The 20,702-nt window shown below is 29.0% G+C and overlaps 1 protein-coding gene and 3 pseudogenes across 15 annotated transcripts in view; 1 reads left to right on the top strand and 3 right to left on the bottom strand.

Annotated features, from left to right (window-relative positions):
* The window catches only part of Ttll5 (Tubulin tyrosine ligase-like 5), a 354,482-nt gene that overhangs the window by 195,155 nt on the left and 138,625 nt on the right, over nucleotides 1-20,702 (top strand). The gene's annotated exons all lie outside the window — the stretch shown is intronic.
* Nucleotides 4,121-16,749, bottom strand: LOC145968276 (uncharacterized; annotated as a pseudogene). Its single transcript, XR_014437702.1, has 10 exons — nucleotides 16,582-16,749; nucleotides 10,827-11,041; nucleotides 10,477-10,703; nucleotides 10,246-10,348; nucleotides 8,523-8,603; nucleotides 7,971-8,081; nucleotides 7,396-7,536; nucleotides 6,949-7,202; nucleotides 6,164-6,323; nucleotides 4,121-5,498 (listed from the first exon to the last, which is right to left on the bottom strand). The product of XR_014437702.1 is annotated as an uncharacterized LOC145968276 (transcript).
* On the bottom strand, nucleotides 11,062-11,926 carry LOC145968278 (uncharacterized; annotated as a pseudogene).
* LOC145968277 (uncharacterized) lies at nucleotides 12,517-13,859 on the bottom strand (annotated as a pseudogene).

The following is a 20,702-nucleotide window of genomic DNA, read 5'->3' as shown; positions in this document are numbered from 1 at the left end:
GTCCGCCATATTAAATTTGCAATTTTTAATTTGGAAAATCTGATATTAGATTCGAATTGCGCGACCCCAAAAACGATAAGAAACCCATTTTTATTCAAACCCAAAATTATTTTGAATTTTGATCCGCCATTTTGAAGTTCGAAATTCTGATTTCAGATTCGAATTCAGCGACCTCAGAAACCTTAAAATACTCAAGGACAATCAAATCGTAACAGTAATAACATGTTTTTTTTTCAAGATGCCCCTATAGGGATCATGAAGCAAAAGTGGCACGAATTTTTTTGGCCCCTATAGGGATCCCTGACAGTGAAGGGGTTAAGGAGCTCTGTATCCTTCTGTCTATTCAAACTGTTCACTTGCTGCTGTATATGAACCATCTCAGAAACCATTCTCCTCTTATACATCGGCTCTCTGTTCAAGACTCGTACGTTCTCCCAATCAAATTCATGTCCCTCTAATCGATGTTCAGAAATTGCAATTAACGACGCAAAAGGTCTATTAATGTTAAGACGATGCTCTTTGATTCTCGTCATAAGTTGCCTGCTGGTTTGTCCCACATATGACGCATCACATTCTTTGCAATTAATTTTATAAACTACGTTATTGCAATTGTAAGCAGATATGGGATCCTTGTGTTTTATAATGAATTTGTTTAACTTGTTTGGAATCACGTACGCCATTGATTTATTTGTCGATGTTGCCCAAGGAGAGAACTTGTCAGTAATATTCTTTATATAGGGCATTGTAAAAAAAAGGACGGACAAGAACTCGTTGGTGATGGATTCTAAGACGCATTGGAGTGTATAAGAAATTTCAGTCTATAATGGATATTAGAGAAGATGAAATTTAGAGAAGAAATTTAACGGGTAATCATTGTTAAGGAGTAATTTAATGATTCTTCTGAGGTTTGTTTTGTAAAAATTTTGTAAAAATTCATCTATAACACTTATGCACTTGTGATGTTCAATTTTATTATACTTATATAATATTAATGTAACATTTATATAACATTAATAAATTTGTTTACTGAGATCCAATCAATTATTAAGAATTTTATAGATAATTATTTTATAGATAATCATTTATTATATACGTTATACTATTCTATTTAAATAATAAGGAATTGCAAGTTCTGTTTGATTTCTGCTGCCAATATACCGGTAGATTTTATTGATAGACTTTGCCCGATTTCTGCTACCAATCTGCCGCCATGTTGTTGATAGATTCTACTCGATTTTTGCCGTAAATCTGCTATCTGATTATATTAACAGACTTTGTCGTTTTCCGATTGAATAACGAAGCATGTAACATAGCTGAGAAGTAGGTAAGCAAAGCAGGAGAATAGAGGCAAAAAGCGATTTGCAGGAATGAAAGTAGAGAAGAAAGAAAAGTAGAAAAGGTGAGTACGATAGGAAGACTGAAGAAAAGAAGGAGGAAAGAAGGAAAAGAGCAATAAGTATTAATAAAAAAAAGGAACGGGAAAGCAGCGAACAGAGAGATTAGAGCAAAGGTAAGAGACTGTAGTTCGGGAGAAGTCAACAGATGGCGCCAGGAAAACAAGAATAAGACGAAAGAAAAGAGAACAATACTAGACAAGTATATTGTAGGAGGAGAGAAAGTATGGAAAAAAGAATTGAAAAAATAGTGATGGTGATGGAAAAAATGAGAAGTGATATGAGAAGTGAAATGAAAGAAATAAAGGAGCAAATGAAAAGTGAAATGGAGAAAATAAAGGAGCAAATGATGGAAGAAAGGAAAGAGAGAACTGAGAAAAGAAGAAAATAAAAGAATTAAAAAAAAATGTTGAGGAGAAGAATTGCTGAATTGAAGTAAATTAATGAGAGAAAGGAAAAATAACATAGTGATTAAAGGAGTAAGATGGCAGACAAAAAGCCTGGAGCAAGAGATAACGGATTATATTAAAGATATCGAGGTGGAGATAGAAATAAAAAGAGCGAACAAAATAAAATTAAGAGATTATAATAGCAGAAATAAACAAATGGCAGCAGAAGAGTAATGTGATGAGGAAAAAGTAAGAGTTGAAAAGAGGAATAATAATAGAAGATGGCCTAACAGAAAAAGAAAGAGAGAAGATAAATATCAAGAAAGAGAAAAGAGAAAAAGGTGACGAAAAAGTGAACGTAGGATATACATATAAGAGAGAAAAGTAGCATAAATAGAACGAAAAGGAAGAAAGGCTAACGGAAAAAGAGGAGGAAATAGAGAGAAAGGACACGATAAACAAGGAATAGAAAGAGGAGAAGAGGAGGAAAGATGCTTAGGAATTTGGTTTTGGAATATAAAAGGAGAGTGAGAAGGTATATTGAATAATCGTATATTGAATGATTGAAGAATAGGGAGTCTCAGCTACAGACTATAGTAACAAATAAACATGGGTAGATAAGAAAGCGCTAAACTATATATTGGAAAAAAAGACAAGAACGAAGAAATTGAAAATGGAGACCATAGAAAGAGCAAAATATAGAAGAAAAGGTACGAAAATCGAATGAAGACAATAGTAGATTGTAGAGAAGAAATAGAGAAAAGGAGAAAGAAACCAAGAAAAAACGGAGATAAAAACATGATCTAAGAAGATTTAAAGAAGCAGCGAAATATGAAGGAAAAGCATAACTAAAAAAGAAATTAGAAAGTAATAAAAAGAGAAAGTAATAGAATATATAAAAAATAGAAAACAAAAGAACAAATAGAAAAGAAAGTAAATGAAGAAGAAGAGGAGAAGGTTATTAGAAAAGGTGAAGACAAAGAAGAATTGAGAAGAAAGGGAGAAGAAGAGACGGAGCCCAGTAAGTAAAATGTTAGCAGGTTGGCAGCAAACTGGTAGCAAACTCTATCAGAATCCCACACCTGAACCGTAGCCATCTGTGTCCGCATTAAGCTTTTGTTTTGGCGACAGAGTCTGTAAAACATAACCTGTCAACAAACTATCGGCAGAAACCGAGCAGGATCTGCGCAATGCAATTTGATCCCATACAGCACACAAAGATTGCATACACATTGCAGCAATCTTTCACCGCAATATTGCAACATTGCAAATTCACTGCAAAATGTTGCTGCACCATTGCTGTGGTATTGCAGCAACATTAAAATGTCCGCTTAGGAATATTGCAATGTAAGATTGTAGTAATGTTACGGTGCATTGTATTTGTAATATTAAAACGCGTTTTACTACAAATGCAGACCGTTTTAAATTTAATAAATAAACTTTGAAAATATTTAAAAAATGTTTAAGAAAGATAGGAAAAAACATTTCCCTTTAAAAAAATTTCACGCCTTTAAAAAAATATCTATTAGTGTTTTTTATTAATAAATTTATTAATAATTAATTTTTTATCTATAAATATTTCTTATTAAATATTTATCTCAATAATATACATACAATTATTTTACATACCCTCGACACCAGAATATTTTAATACGTGCAATAAATGAACTATTTATCCATTCAGTGAAGAAAAATCTGTTTAATATTCTGAATCCCAACGAGGGATCCAGATTATTAAATAAATTATTTGTTTAATAATCTAGATCCCTTATTAGAATTCAGAATATTAAATAAATCAAGTCAATTTATCAGAAATTAAACTGACTTAAGACAAGAAATATAATTACTACATTAATCCTTTGTAGACCTTATATCCACTTTAGACGAAAATTCGAATACGAGTTGGTTAACGAGTTGGTTACGAGTTTGGTGTCGCCACGTAGCGGCAAGTAAAGAAATACATGTTATACATTTTCGTTAAAATGTTGCTGCAATATTGCCAAAGTAATATTACAAAATAATATCTCTGCAATATTTCTGCAGCATTACACTGCAATGTGCAATGTTGATGCAAACTTCTGTGCTGTATGGGATGTTAGATTGCCAGCAGAAACCGAGCAGAATCTGCGCATGCAACCTGATGGCAAATTGACAGCAGAAACTGCACAAGATTTGCGCTTATTTTTATTAATGTTGTATAAATGCAACAAAATTGATTATTACAGGTGCTAAATAAGAATATTATCGGCAAGTTAATTACAATTTTCTTCTAAAATGACATATATGTCATATGTTATATCGTAATATATGTTAATGTAATATATGTTATATCGTAGTTATATCTCATATAACGAAGGACTAACTCAATTTAATTAAATTAATAATAAAGATCACTATGTTCGGACACGAACAAAAGGACTAAGAAGAAGAATAATAAAGTAAATGATAAAAGTAAATGTAACTTGTAAAACTGGAGATGTAATTTATTTAGAATTAAATTCTTGCTTTATGCCTCAAATAGGCAGTACACGAATAATTTTCCATTTATCATATTGCTTCCAATCAGTTTAATATTCTGAATCTCATCTGCTTGTATCAGATATCAGAAATTAAAGTGATAGAAATTAAAATGATAATTACTATATTTTTAGTCTTTTATTCATATTCGCGACTTTATATATATATTTCTGACAGAAATTAGATTACGAGAAAGTACAGCTCACGTAGCGGTAAGTGAAGGAACTATCGAATCATGCAAACCCTGTTCCGTTTCTGCCGTCAATCTGCTATCAGAGATTGTGTGCGCAGATCCTGCTCGATTTTTGTTATCCATTTGCTATCAAATTGCGCCTCACAGATCCTGTTAAATTTCTGCTATCAATCTGCTGTCAGTTATATCAGCAAGCTCTACTCGATTTCTGCCGAGAATTTGATATCAAATTTCATTGCGCAGATCCTGCTCGGTTTCTGCCGACAATCTGTTGTCAAATTGCGCCGCACAGATCCTGTTCAATTTCTGCCATTAATCTGCCATCAGTTATATCAGCAGGCTCTACTCGATATCTGCCGAGAATTTGATATCAAATTTTATTGCGCAGATCCTGCTCGGTTTCTGCAACCAATCTGATATCAAACTGTGTTGCGCAGATCTTGCTCGATTGCTGCCATCAATCTGCTATGATAATTTCAAACAAATCCTGTTCAGTTTCTGCTATCAAATTATGTCAGCAGGTTTTGTAACATTTCTGCTGACATTCTGTTATCATTATTTGATATAACAAATTTTTTATACAATCTGCAATCTTACTGTCGACAAAAATTTGTAGCAGAAATTGACAAAATCTGTTTGAACAGACTTTGCTGACTGGGATGTCTTTTTTAATAATATATTTTGAATTATTCGCTACTCTGGGGACCAAGATAACGTGAATCCATAAGATTCAAGGCATAATGCCTGGCAACAGTCAATAAGAACAGGGAATAGAAAATATTCACCAATAACAAAAGGGAATAAATATTATTCCCTGCTTCTATTGGTAGATATTTTCTATTCCCTGTTCTTATATTGCCTGTTGCCAGGCATTATGCAAGGGCCTTCATTCTTGCTGCAGATTTCGAGAACGCTCCATGCGCTCTTTAGCATGAGCTAGCCATATTTTTATAGGTGCAGCAATCTGCTCATCTGTTACATTTTCATGCGATTTTCGTATTACACCTGGAAAAGTAATATATTTTTATAACTTAATTATTTCTCAAGAAATAAGAACAAATAGATCTATAATTTATTTCAATCAAGTATTTAATTTAAATCAACAAATTAGTATACGTTTATTTCTAATATATATACATATATGTTTATTTCTAATATATTTTTATTTCTAATATATACAGGGTGTCTGATAGATTATGCCAACGAAAGTTTTCACCGTTTTGCAATTTTCGCAATAATTATTGAAATAATAATTTTATAAAAATGGCGAATAAGTGCGCATTTAGGATGTATGCTCTCTAAGTATGCCAGCAGTGAGTCAGCGAGTGTCGCAAGGGCCAAATTTCGTCGCGCAATTAAACTTTTCGCGCCGTGAAACAATCGTCGACTGGCCATACTTTTTAATTAATACTTTATTAATTATTGCAAAAATAAAATAGTAAAAAGGAATTTTTGTTCAGTTACAATATGTTCTAACTGTTCATGAGCGTTGGCACAATCTTTATTAGATATCCTGTATGAGATAATTAAAAAATATTAATATTTTGTGGACATGTTTTAATAATTATAATAACAAAAATTTACAAAATGTCTTTCAATTTGTAAGCAATTATCAAATTTATTAATAAAAAAGATAGATTACTTTTATTTAAATATTTTATTATACTTACTCATAATTATTTTGCATATATCCAGATTTGAAAAAATTTTTTTTTTCTTGGCCCCGTATCAACTGTATTTCTCCGCAAGTTCATTTGCTAATATAGATTTTATTATTTGTAAACATGAAGTTTTCAAGTTGTTGCAAGTTAGACGTGTCAATTGTTTAATCTGAAATTATTTTATAAAACTAGCATTATTAATAATTATTTTCGAAATATATATAATCGAAATTTTATATTATTTTTTAAATAATATTCTTTGTATAAAACATATGAAAATGAGAAGAGTATAATCTTAGGATTTGCAACTCTGAATAAAAATATTCCAGTAAATTCATTTACATGTTTGTAAATGCTTTTTTAAAATTGCTATTAAAAAACTTGTTTCATATAAATATATAATTTATATACATATGCGTCCGCTATCTGAGAAATTTATGTATGTTGCATGAATCAAATACATATTATACAATACAGGAGGTAATAAATATGATTTTATCATGCAAGAAATACGTAAAACTTTTTTAACGACTTCTATTGAGGACCACTTCGATCAACTACGATTAACTTTAATCGACGATTAAACTATATCTTTGTCTCTTTTTAAGAACGTATCTGAAAAGAGACAAAGATATAGTTTAATCAACGATTAAAGTTGATCGAAGTTGGTCGAAGTGGCCCTGCTACTCTTTTCAGAATTGTCCTAATTAGATCCTAAGCTGTTGTCCTTCTTTTTTTTTAAAGAAATATAATATTGAATTATTTTTAAATTGAAATATAGATCTTCGACTTACCATTTGATTTCGATAAGATGAGTCATTTTTTAATTTTTCTTCCACGAGTTGAAGACTGTTCTCATCTTTGAGCGGTAAATCTTCAAAAACATCAATTTCTCTTTGTTCCATATCCAAAGTTGAGCTGACTGAAAGTTTCTCCAATATGAGCTTTTGATTTGTATTTATTACTTTCACTTTTTGGCTTATATTGTTGATTTTTAATTCCAAATTTGTTAATTTTCTAATTACAAATTTTTGAAAATTTTCCATTCCTATAAAATATAAAATATTGAAAAAAGTTAATTCATGTACGAAAACAAAAGACAAAATTTTTAAAAAATTGTAGCGATTAAAAATATAAAAAAATTGGAAATAAAAATAAAAAATATAACGCAAAATTGTTTCCCAATAAATAACATTATGACAAAATATCATAAGTAAAATAGAAACTATTTGCATACTAACTTTGTTCATTCAAGTTTGGACCTGACGTGTTATTTGCTAATATGATTGGAGGGTTAACATCATCGTTATTGTTGTCATTCTTATCATCATGATCATCATCATCCTCTTCTGAGTTAAACAAATTTTCAGTACATTGCGGCTCTAAAAATAAAATTACTATTATTACTATTTCAATACAATTTAAACATAGATTTAATTATACAATTATAATATTGATCTAATTTTTTATACATTAATGTTTTTTTAATTTATAGAAGAGCGTCAAAGTTGGATGTTTTCCAGCAAAAAACATAGAAAATAGTGTAACACGTCAACTGTTTCTTGTTAAAAATCTCCCATTATAAAGAACATATTTAGATGTATAAACAAAATATAAAATTTTTTAAATATTTTAAGAGTTAAAAATATGGAAAAAGGTGTAAGAGATATATTACGTTAAATTGTTTCATACTAAATAACATTATGGCATTCTAAATTATATCATATAGTCATATTATATAGTCATATTATATAGTCAAGTAAAGTAGAAATTATACTAATTTGGTTTAGAATTTTATTTGGTTTAAAATACGAACCTGTTGTCGACGTGTTGATTGCTATTACAATTGGGTTATTAACATCATCATTAACATTATTATGGCACTTTTCTGGGTCGGGTACATTTTCCATACATTGAAAATCTGAAACTAATAAAATAGTATTATCATTATATATATTTTTATAAATTTTTCGATTTATCTCAATATACAATATTTATCATAAACACAAGGTTATAAAACAAGTGAACTAAAATCAAATATTTTTTACTAATACATACACAGGATGTAACATGCGCATTTACAAATTACGTAACATCATTTCTTAATGAAAAATAAATAGAAAAGTACTTAACTATTTTTTCTGCGACACTTGACGATAAAAGAATTATTAATTAAATATCATCCAATCAGTGCCATTTTTTAGGCGGGCCGCACATCGAGTAGTGTGGCTACACATTTTACTTGACGCGCAATTCACAGACGTCTGCCTAAAGAACGACGCTAATAAGATGATATTTATATATATAATAATACCTCTATATATACAATATAATATATACATATATATTTAAATTTATTCATGTATACCTGGTGCATTATAGTTGCAATCGTACATGGTCATTACATTATTCAAGTCAGCATTAAAGAGTTCGATATTTTTATCCTTTTCTAAAACAAAAGAGGTTAATATTTTTATATGTCATTTACTCGTCATTCATTTTTGATGTTTTCTTTCAATATTTTTTCTTATACCCGACAAAAACAGTTACGTCACATCCTCGTCGAATCCACGTATTTTACGTGGCTTACGTGGATGCAGATTTATCCACGAATTATCTACGTGGATACAACTTTCTTTTTTTATTATTACATCGAGGTACTTTATTCTCGAAATATCAATGTAGATTTCATGTGGATATTTCTATTGAAATTATGATTAATCATTCAACGACTCGGTAATATTGTAATGTTAAAAGATATTTTATTAAAATTTTTCAATTGTAATTTTATATCTGAAATATTTCAGAAATATACCTGCATCATGTTTTTTATAATATTTATAATATTTATATTATAATATTATAATATTTATATTTTATATAATATTGTATTTGCAATATTTCTGAAATCCTTTAGAAAGATAAAAAAGTTTGCTAAAAAAAAGATTATATCTGTATGTTTCTAAATATTTAATAGTACATATGTATATAGAATATGCTTCCTCGCTTTGCCGCTATGCGGCGCTGCATCAAATTAGTTAACTCGTATTCAACTTTTCGTCATAAAGTGTATATAAAGAACTGATACTAACACGGTCCGAAGTTTATTTTTTCTTTTAAGGACCGTCTACGATGGAAGTAATATTGGTGGAGTGGACGGTGGAGTAAGGCGTAAGCGAATGGTTCTTTTCCATTTCGCATTACTCCTAGTCTTACGCCTTACTCCACCGTCCACTCCACCGATTATTTTCATTGTAGACGGTCCTTTAGTCAGTTTAATTTAATAAACTGATTTAATTTAAAATAATTTGTTTAATAATCTGGATCGCTTGTTGGGATACAGAATATGGAACAGATTATTTGAAATTAAACGGATAAATGGGAGATAGCCTATTTATTGCGTATATTAAGAATAAAATATAAATAAAAATAAAATTATTCTTATGGCCGAGTGTATTTATATACTTTTATAAATGTCCAAGATATTCACTTATCAAAAATGAAATAAGTAATATGTCTCGAAAGTTCATGAAATTTTCACATAGATTCCACGTAGATTCTAGTGCCATTTTTGAGCGGATTATCCACTCGAATATCCACGTGGATTCAACGATATTAATCTACGTGGTAATAACGTGGATTTCACGTACTGTTTTTGTCGAGTAAGTACGTTAGTTTTTTAATCTTTCTTTAATATTACATATCTTTATATTATCTTATATATTTTTAATATTACATATCTGCTTTTTTTACATTCAAATTTCATGAAAATATAAAAATAATAGAAATTAAAAAATATAATTTTATTATGTATTTATATATTATATTAAAGCTTAATAAAACAGTTTATTTTTAACTGTTAATAACATTATAATTATTTACTCCACAAAAAATAGAATCCAAAAATGTACCAACATTTACCAAAAGTTAATTATTTATGCAATAATACCAAAAAACTCTGTATACAAGTGCATGCGTGCAAATTTGTGTATGTATGAGAGAGAAAGCATATATAATATATTACAGTATTCAAATAAAAATATAAATCTCTTGTACAAATCTTAATTTATTTCAACAAAAATTATACTTACGAGAATCAATTTTTCTTCCTGTTTCTATACAGTGTAATGTAGTTGTATTTTCCACTTTATTCTCGATTCTTTTGGCACATTTTCTTTTAATATTTCTCTGATTAAAATCTAAAATTCATGCGATAATATATTTATATTTAATTATTGAAACAATATATTTTTTTAAAATTTATTAATGTTTTATAATGCTCTTACCTTTTTGTTCATTTCTTGCAATTATTGTTTTTTTTTATATGTAGTCATGTTTGTAGTTTTTGGAACTTTTGATAATTCACTTAAAAATTCATCGGATAATTCATCGGACAATTCGTCACTGCTACTCATTGATGCGTCATCAATGGTTTTAGCAGCTCTAAGTTTCTTTGATTTTTTAAGATACTCTTCTTTTTCGGTATTAGACGTCAGATCGGACTCTTCTTCGGCCTGTTTTAATTTTTGTCTTGCCACTGTATAATTTGCTGCAACAAAATATAATCGTAATAAAAACGTATCATTTTTCTATAATTATTAAAAAACAACATACATTAATATTATATGCGTAAAAATAATAATAATACATTCAAGAAAAGAACGTTACTTACAATATGTTCCATATATTTTTGTAATAGTATGTGCCGTCCAAGTAGGTTGCGGTTCCTCCATAAATTTAACGGCTTTATCATATCTTTTATTGTTGGTGAAATTAGGCCAAACTGCTTTTTTCAAATCTTTATCCAACCAATTTTGTGGAATAATTTGAAGTCCATCTTCAAATTCCACAATTGCATAAAACTTTGTTGTCTCAGTTTCTGTCATTCTGTTATTCAAAGCAATATATAATTTTGTATTACATTTTACTATGAATCAATGGAAAAATTGCAAATTTGTCATCTTTATATGGTAATTTCACATATTTCCTAGTTACATTTTTTAATGGCCACTATTTCAAATCTGAGTACGAGTGTACAATATAAATTCCAAGTAATGAAGATGGACAAGGCATATTAAATAAATCCTTTTTTTCTAAAAATTCGTGGCCTATAATGACAGGAATATTTTGTTTTGTGCAGTATGCTATATTTTTTATAGTTACAATGCTGCCACAATTCAAGCCACAACAATTATCCGCAAGTGTGTCACATTTCAATGTTATTCCGTTGTATTTTACAATTTTATATTGTGGATTCTTGCAGTTGGATATAAGTGGACCATTCTGATGCAACGATATTAAATTTGGATGTACCAGAACAGAATGTGATAAAATAGTTGATGAATCTGAGTTAATTTCTTTTTCAATATATCTCCGTATAACTTGTTGCAACGGTTTGTCCGCTTTTCTAATGTATTTCTTCAATATCTGCATATAATTTTCAAATTTGAATGCACTGAAATTATCAAGCGGCCCAAATTTTTTGACGTCATCAACAAGATGTATGAGATTGTGAATATTATGTGACATATTCTTAACTCCATAAAGTTTCATAAATATTTTAATAAAGAAAAGTATTAAGTCTTGCGCATAAGTTACATATTCGTTTAAATCTTGCGAAGACAGAATTCTGATAATCACATGTAATGTTAGAAAATGTATATACACATTCGTTTTTAATATAGATTTAAAAGCCAATGGACCAGTGTATAACCCTAACAGCACATGTAGATACTGAGAATGTTCGAAGAATATCGCAAAAGTACAATGCATATATTCTCAGAACATTCGAGATACATACTATGATATACTAAGTATATATTAAGAATGCCCTAATGTCCGCCTATTTTGGTTAATAGTAAATACTGAGAATATCTTGTAATATAATTCATATATGTAATAGAAATACTTTTAATAAATGCAGTAAACGGACACACTATTTCTCATTTTAATTTTAAATAATCTTTTTAGTATTCTGAATCCCAACAAGGAATCCAGAACAACTAAACTACTAAACAAATGAAAAATCCTAAATTAAGTCAGTTCATTATAAATTAAACTGACTAAAAAGAAAAAAGAAGAAACTTTGGAACTCAAATTAGTACCAGTCCTTTATATCCATTTCACCGAAAATTAAGTACGAGTTTGGTGGCGCGCGTAGCGGCAAAATGAGGAAACACATGCAATATTATAGAATATCCTGAAAATGTACGAAAAAGAACATACTAATACAAGATATGCAAAGTATATTCTGAGAATATATGAAAAATAATATACAACAAGAGACGTTATGGGATTATTCTCAGTATATTACATCTGTAACGTATGAGTTTACAGTATGAGTATAGAATATTCGAATGATATCATGTGCTGTTAGGGAACAATATCAATCTATATTCCGTAGCTTTCCATAGCTTCACACAGTTCATTGATCGTGGCTTTCTTGCAAATTCTACAGGTATAAAAGACTTCAATTGTACTACCAAACGTGTAGAAATTTCTCCGACAACTCTAGATGGTAGTCGATAATGTAACTCTCCATCAAGCCATAAGTATATTAACTTGCGCATAATTCCCAGACATATCAAATGCATATAATCTAACGGGACACCAGTAACAGGTTTAAAATGAGGTATTTGTAGTAAACTTCAAGTGATATCTGGTTTGTGGTAATTCTCATCTATCTTTTGTTTAAAATCATCATCTGTTCGAAGAGGTGCATCGACCTGTGGAAAACATATTCGATTTCCTACAAATTCTCCTTCTGTCTGACACTTGGTACAACTGGAATATCCAGAATGTCCTTTACACACAGAACGAATGATTTCGCTGGTGTATCACAAATTAAAGCCGCAAGTCTGCATGGTATGTTACGACCATTTATGTTAATGCCATTTTCGCATATATCTTTAACTTCATCAACAAAATCTTTTAAAAAATCATTGGAATTTGCTGGTTTTTCATTTCCATGATAAAGTCCAATTAGAAAGACATTATCGTATGGAAAAACTGAACCTAATATAGGCCAGAATTGTTGTGACAATGATCTTGACAGTGGTAATCCATCAATATTGATGCTAATTTTCACACAATCAATATTATCTTTTATAGATGTCAATATATGTAATAGAGAATTCAGTAATCCAAAATGATGGTATATTCCTGGTGTTACTGTACGTATTTCTTGTCTTCTTGGTGTTTTTAGAAGTGAGCGTGCATCTAACGTTAATGTTGAAAAGCAAGAACGTTGTTTTAATCTTTCAAGTAATTCTCTAAGAGCAGTATGTGAAATTTGATGGTTTGTAGCCCACACAGCAAGACTATTTTTAAAATCGTTTGTTGTATTTGCATTTTCAGATGCAATATAAGGTAGTGATTCTTGAGAAGATTCTTGATAAATGCTCACAGATGATTGTTCTGAATCTGATTCATTCAATTCCAAATATTCATCATTTTCACATTTCATAGATATATTATTTTGTCCATAAATAGTGTCATTTTCAGTTGCAAATGTCTCATAACGATTATGTGAATTAATTGTGGAACTGGTTATTCTCAAATATTCTGGATTTTCATAATTATTATCTGATAATATATTCGTATTTAACAAACTGTCACATATAAGTTTTGATTTTTCGGCAGCTAGTTGATTTAAGTGCCTCTTCGATATATGTGAAATATCTTTTCTGGGTCGCTTTCGATTCATTGTTGTATTTCTATTCAAATATAAATATAAATAATTTGTGGTATGATATTTTTAAGTATTATATTGGCACCTTGTGTCCTTGTCAGAGCGCGAATATTAGACAAAGACAGAAGGGGCCCATATGCAGCTTTCTCTTTCTATTGCTATATCGCTTTTTCAGCTCGCTCGCGCACTCTATTTTTAATCTCTATGATTTTAAATAGATGCGTTTAAAATGGAAATGTACAATGTCTATTTTGTTTTTTTTCAAAAATTAGTTTACATTTCCATTTAAATAATATATTTTCTAGTTCAAATGCAGTTTTCTTACAAACAAAATTAATCGAGATATCAATAATAATATATGTGCGACGCAGTGATACCATTGGTAGAACATTTTCTCATATGATAGGTTAATTATGACCTTGCAAAAAAATGAGGGATAAAATAACAAGCTTTTGAAAGAAAGAATTCCTCTCTTTAAAATGCTAATTATTTTAAGAGCACATTACGTTTCTAAAAATTGCAAATGTCTTAAAAGAATAACTGAATATCTGTTTAATTATATAATTTTATAATTCAAGTTTAAAATAAATAAAAGTTAGTATAAGAATATATATAAGAAATAAAAAAATATAAATAATAAAAAATATTTAAATATAAATAAATATTAAAATAATAAATATTAAAATAATAAATAAAAATATAAAAATATAAATATTAAAAAAACTATTTGTATTTTAAAAAACCATTTAAAAAATGCCTACTTTCCATGTCCTATTTTAAATGCGTGTCTAAAAAACATTTTGCATTTTTAAATGAAAAGGCTTCAACTATTTTGCAATTTTTATTTCAAATAAGTTTGGACACTCATTTATTTGCACATTTCTGTATATCTATCTATATATACAACAGAATGTTTCAGGAAGAATGGTCTATATTCTAGAATTGTACACATTATTTTGAATAAAAAAGTTTATACATATAAAGTTTATATATATATATAAACATGTGTCCTGTTCTGAACGGTTATAAAGATACACCATATTCAATCTAAAGAACGAATACATTTATTATCTTAGTAGAACCAAATTCTATAAAACAAAATTACATTTAATTTTCATCAAATCCTGTTACGAATGTAAACATTAGATAACGTTTGATAAATCGTGTTAGTTTGAAATTTTTAGTTTCCGATATAATAAAAATACTTCATATACACTCCAAACTGCCTAAATTATTATTAATTTAAATTATTATTTTTTAATTATTCAAATTTATTGTAAGCTTAAACTGCTTTAATGTAAGTTTTGTTTCATAGAATTTGATTCTATTAAATTAAAAAATGTATTCTTGACAGAACACACTTTATCTTTATAACCGTCTCTAGAATAGGAAACATGTTTATATAAATTTTTTCTTTAAAAATGTGTACAATCATGTCTTAATAAAATACTAACCATTCCTCTTGAAACACCTTGTATATGTGTATATATACAATGATCTATCAGAAAAGTAATGAAATTAATTATGTAGTGCATATTGTGGCAACAGAAATCATAATTACGCGGAATATAAAAAGTATAATCCTTTTTTCAAAAGTAATACTTTTCAGTGTTACTTCCCATACAGCACAGAAGCTTGCATCAACATTGCTGCAATGTTACAACATTGCACACAGCAGTGTAATGCTGCAGAAATATTGCAGAGACATTATTTTGTAATATTACTTTGGCAATGTTGCAGCAACATTTTAACATAGCGAAAATGTATAACATGTGTTTTTTTACTTGCCGCTATGTGGCGACACCAAACTTAACTAACTCGTATTCGAATTTTCATCTAAAGTGGATATAAGGCCTACAAAGGACTAACGTAGTAATTATATTTCTTGTGTCAGTTAAATTTCTGATAAACCGACTTGATATTTAATATTCTGAATCCTAATAAGGGATCTAGATTATTAAACAAATAATTTGTTTAATAATCTGGATCCCTCGTTGAGATTCAGAATATTAAACAGATTTTTCTTCATTGAATGGGTAAATGGGAAATAATTCATTTATTGCACGTATTAAAATATTCTGGTATCGAGTGTATGTAAAATAATTGTATGTATATTATTGAGATAAATATTTAATAAGACATATTTGATAAAAAAAACACTAATAGATGTTTTTTTTCAAAGGCGGTAAATGTTTTTTTCCTATTTTTCTTAAACATTTCTTTATATTTTCAAAGTTTATTTATTAAATTTAAAACTGTCTGCATTTGTAGCAAAACGCGTTTTAATATTGCAAATACGTTGCACCGTAACATTACTACAATCTTACATTGTAATATTTCTGAGGTCGGACATTTCAACGTTGCTGCAAGCTTACAGTAATGCTGCAGAAACATTTCGCAACTTCTATGCAATATTACAATATTTCAATGTTAGGTCTATGCAACGTTTTTGCAATCTTTCGGTGCTGTATGGGTTTTTTGGCAGACCATGTTTATATATACTGAAAGAAAAGAAGTTGGATTGACTAAATTTTTCAACAAAATTTTTATTTTATTTTAACAACAAAATGTTTACTCATTCTAAGAAAAATTTGGAGCAGTGAAGTAAATTATTCTTTGATTGAGCAAACATTTTGTTGAAATAAAATAAAATTTTATTGAAAATTTTAGTCAATTCAACCAATCTTTTTTTCTCAATGTAGATACAGATATGCAATACATAAAAAATGGCACTTACTTGATGCTCTCTGACCCAGTAATAAATACGTAGATGTGTAGATGATGTGCAGAGTGGACGCACACTAAGGCAATTTTCTCTTGGTTATTCTGCAACATAAAAATTATAAATAAAATTACTTAATAATACTTTAAACATATAAAATCTTTAACATGTATTAAATACAAAGCTAACAACACACATGCAATACACAAGAGTTCATACTTACTTTAGGTTTTGCGTTCCAGTAAATAGCTGGACAGACTGGTCGCACACTCAGCCAATCTTCTCTTGATTATGCTGCAACATAAAAATTACAAATAAGAATGACATACTTTACATGTATTATGTATATACGAAAAATAATATACTATAAAAGATATTATAAGTATATTCTGAGAATATACGAGAAATAATATACTATCCGGGAAAAAAAAGTCCATGTCTATTTATATAAAAAAAAGTAAAATTATATACAGTCTTATATAATTATATATATCACATATGATTTTATCAGAGCATACGTTTTTGTATATGCTTAGATATGATGTCCATCTCTGACCATTTCTGATCATAAAAAATGATATTAGATAACTCATGTCATTTTGTACAATCAGACATAGTCAGATATTGATATCATATCTAAGCATGTATAAAACCAAAGCAAAGGTTAGTTTCATGTATGCTTTGATATAAATCATATATGATATTATATATAATCATTTAAAATTATATATGATTTTACCTTTTTTTATATAGACAAATATAATTTTTCCTAAAAATTATATCTTGCATTATATATTTAATTAATTAAAAGTCCTCTTTATAAGTCCTCTTAATAAATATTCTTAATAAATAAGAATATATTCTTAATGAATAAGAATATATTCTTAATTTGCGACTTCTACGCCGCAACTCGATTTTCGTGTGCGCGACATGTTTCTTCATTTGCCGCTACGCGGCGACACCACTCTTAATTTTTCTCGTATTCAATATTTATCATGAAATGTATATAAAGGACTTGTATTAACGTAAGATCTAAAGTATATTTTTTTCCCTTAGCAGTGGTGCAAAAGAGAGGACGCTGCTCACACACAGGTTCTCTGTGTGCACGTGAGCCGCGTCCTCTTTCTGACATCACTGTTTATCAATTTAATTTCAAACTGAATTTAAAATAATTTATTTAATAATCTGGATTCCTTGTTGGGATTCAGAATATTAAACAGATTATTTGAAATTAGGCGGAAAAAAACTTTTAGACCAATAATTAAATTTATTTGACTTCAACAAAATTTATTAAATCCAAAGAAATATTTTTCTCTGTATATTAAGAATATTTCTAGAAGATTTTCCTCTTAACTTAAGAGGATCCTCTTGGCGCCTATTTTAGTGGTATATATTCTAAAGATAAGTGGCATATTCTTAAGTTAAGAATACAATTTTTTCGGTGTACTCTTAGTGGTACTTAATTTTCAGATCTGATAATATTCATTCATATATGATATCATATATGACTATATTTGGCAAAACATAATTAGATATTGACAAAATCCATATATGGCCAATTTTATATGAACTTTTTTTTCCCGGGTACAAGAGATGTTATAGGGATGTTTTGAGAATATACGAAAAATAATATACTACAAGAGATGTTATAGGGATGTTCTGAGAATATACGAGAAATAATATACTACAAGAGATGTTATAGTGATATTCTTAGTACATTATGTACAGTGCGTAAATAATATACTGATGATTCACACAGTATATATAGAATATTCGTATATCATGTGTTAATTATTGTTAGGGTTAATTATTTGAGGTTTGATGTAAATGAAAAGCAAGTAATAAATTCATTGATAATTAATTATATTTTTATATTTCTCATGCGACTTTCTTAAACATAACCTCAATTTTGTGAAATGTTTTACCGTGACAAATTATGAAATGTAGCAAGAAATACTAAAAATATATAACAAATAAAATATTCTTAAACTTTATTTTATGTCTAATAAAATATTTAGAAAAGAAGGAGAAAGATTACTTACCTCTGAATTCGTCGATAATTCATAGAGAGAACCAACTAAAAACCACGCGGTATCAAGCGATAGTCAAGAAGACCGGAACCGGTAATACGTCGGTAATGACGCTCTCAAATGGCGCTACTATCTGCGTAAATTAAACGTATATTCTGAGAATATACGAAAATATACGAAAAATAATATACTGTTCAAGATATTAAACGTATATTCTGAGAATAAACGAAAATATACGGAAAATAATATGCTGTACAAGATATTAAACGTATATTCTGAGAATATACGAAAATATACGAAAAATAATATACTTCTTAAGATATTACAAGTATATTCTGAGAATATACGAAAATATACGAAAAATAATATACTGTACAAGATATTAAACGTATATTCTGGGAATATACGAGAAATATACGAAAAATAATATACTTCTTAAGATATTACAAGTATATTCTGAGAATATACGAAAATATACGAAAAATAATATACTTCTTAAGATATTACTAGTATATTCTGAGAATATACGAAAATATACGAAAAATAATATACTGTACAAGATATTAAACGTATATTCTGGGAATATACGAGAAATATACGAAAAATAATATACTTCTTAAGATATTACAAGTATATCCTGAGAATATACGAAAAATAATATACTACAAGAAATGTTATAGGGATGTTCTCCGTATATTATATACGGTACGTACATTCACAGTATGAGTATAGAATATTCGTATGATATCATGTGCTGTTAGGGCAACGCCTATTAAAGATTTGTGCGATTTTTGCGGATTTTTTCATTGATCAGAAAAAAGATAATACGGTGTCAAATAATTAGACGTTCGATACACAATCGATTATGTAAGTGCAAGTGATATTCCAGAAAGGTCTATAATTATTAGAACTTTGGAAAAAGTTGTTTTAAATGAAATTAAACAACATCCAAAAACGCATCAAAAAAATTACAGATAGATAAGATATATTAAAAATAGATATATTAAAAATTAAAGTAATAAAAATAGTTACTTTTGATCTTTTATTAGTAGTCATGACTAGCAGACTTTATTTCTGATAGAAATTTATTGCAAGAATACATCACATAGCGATAAGTAAAAGAACTACCCAGCTAACCATTTCTGTGAATGCAAATGCAGGCAACATATTCTGTTTATCAAAAGGCTGCAGATGAGAAACATATTTTGCCATTGAAGATACTGCGAACACAATTCCAGCAAATATTCATCAATATCTCTCAGACAGACTACAAAGTGGCAGTGAACAGCAAGCAGATCTGTAGAAAGTGGTGATGGCAGAAATGCAGCAGATCTGTTGAAACGTCATTTTGCAACAAAAAGCACGCAGACATGCCAAAAGTAGTTTGAAGATTTATTTCTGTTCACTATTTTAATTACAGGATGTTGATAAATCCCCAGCAAACACCAAGTAACAGTTATATAATTGTTAGTTATAATTTCCTACTCAACAATATAATTGTTATCTAACACATAACAGTTATATAACATGTAACAGTTATATTGTTGAGTAGGAAATTATAACTAACAGTTATATAACTGTTACTTGGTATTTGCTGGGTCTGTTCTCGGTTTGTTGCGTTCATCTGTTATCGCACTGTTAGTGATACATCTGCTCTGGTATTACACACAATTTAACGTCAGAATACGATTTCAATTTTTGGTTGCAATTGGGGCGCATTCGAGGACACAGTAGGCCCTGGATTTGACAACTTTGTTCGGCAGAAAATTGTTTTCCGCTTGCTAGCAATCCGCAAACAAATGGTTAAGCTGGGTATGGAATTAAATACATGCAGATTCTGCTGTCAATTTGTCATCAGATTATATATGCATATGCGCAAACCCTGTTCAGTTTCTGTCGTCAGTCTACTACTATCCAGTCAGCCAAGTTTTGCTCGAATAGATTTTGCCAAGGGCTTGCTACAAATTCTTGTCAGCAAAAAGGCCACCATTTGAGTACAAGAGTTGCTATTGCAGATTTTGATGGCAGATTAGCGGCAAAAACCGAGCAAAACTTGCTAATATGCTTGACTTCAAATTACCGGCAAAAATCGATCAAGATTTGTGT

This window comes from Camponotus vicinus, unplaced genomic scaffold, assembly GCF_025532165.1.
Source record: "Camponotus vicinus isolate PSW18456_S1 unplaced genomic scaffold, iyCamVici1.0 SCAF_3, whole genome shotgun sequence".
Classification (NCBI taxonomy): Eukaryota; Metazoa; Arthropoda; class Insecta; order Hymenoptera; family Formicidae; genus Camponotus; species Camponotus vicinus.
Note: the sequence above shows the minus strand (reverse complement) of the source record. Positions and strands in the feature narration are given on the sequence as shown.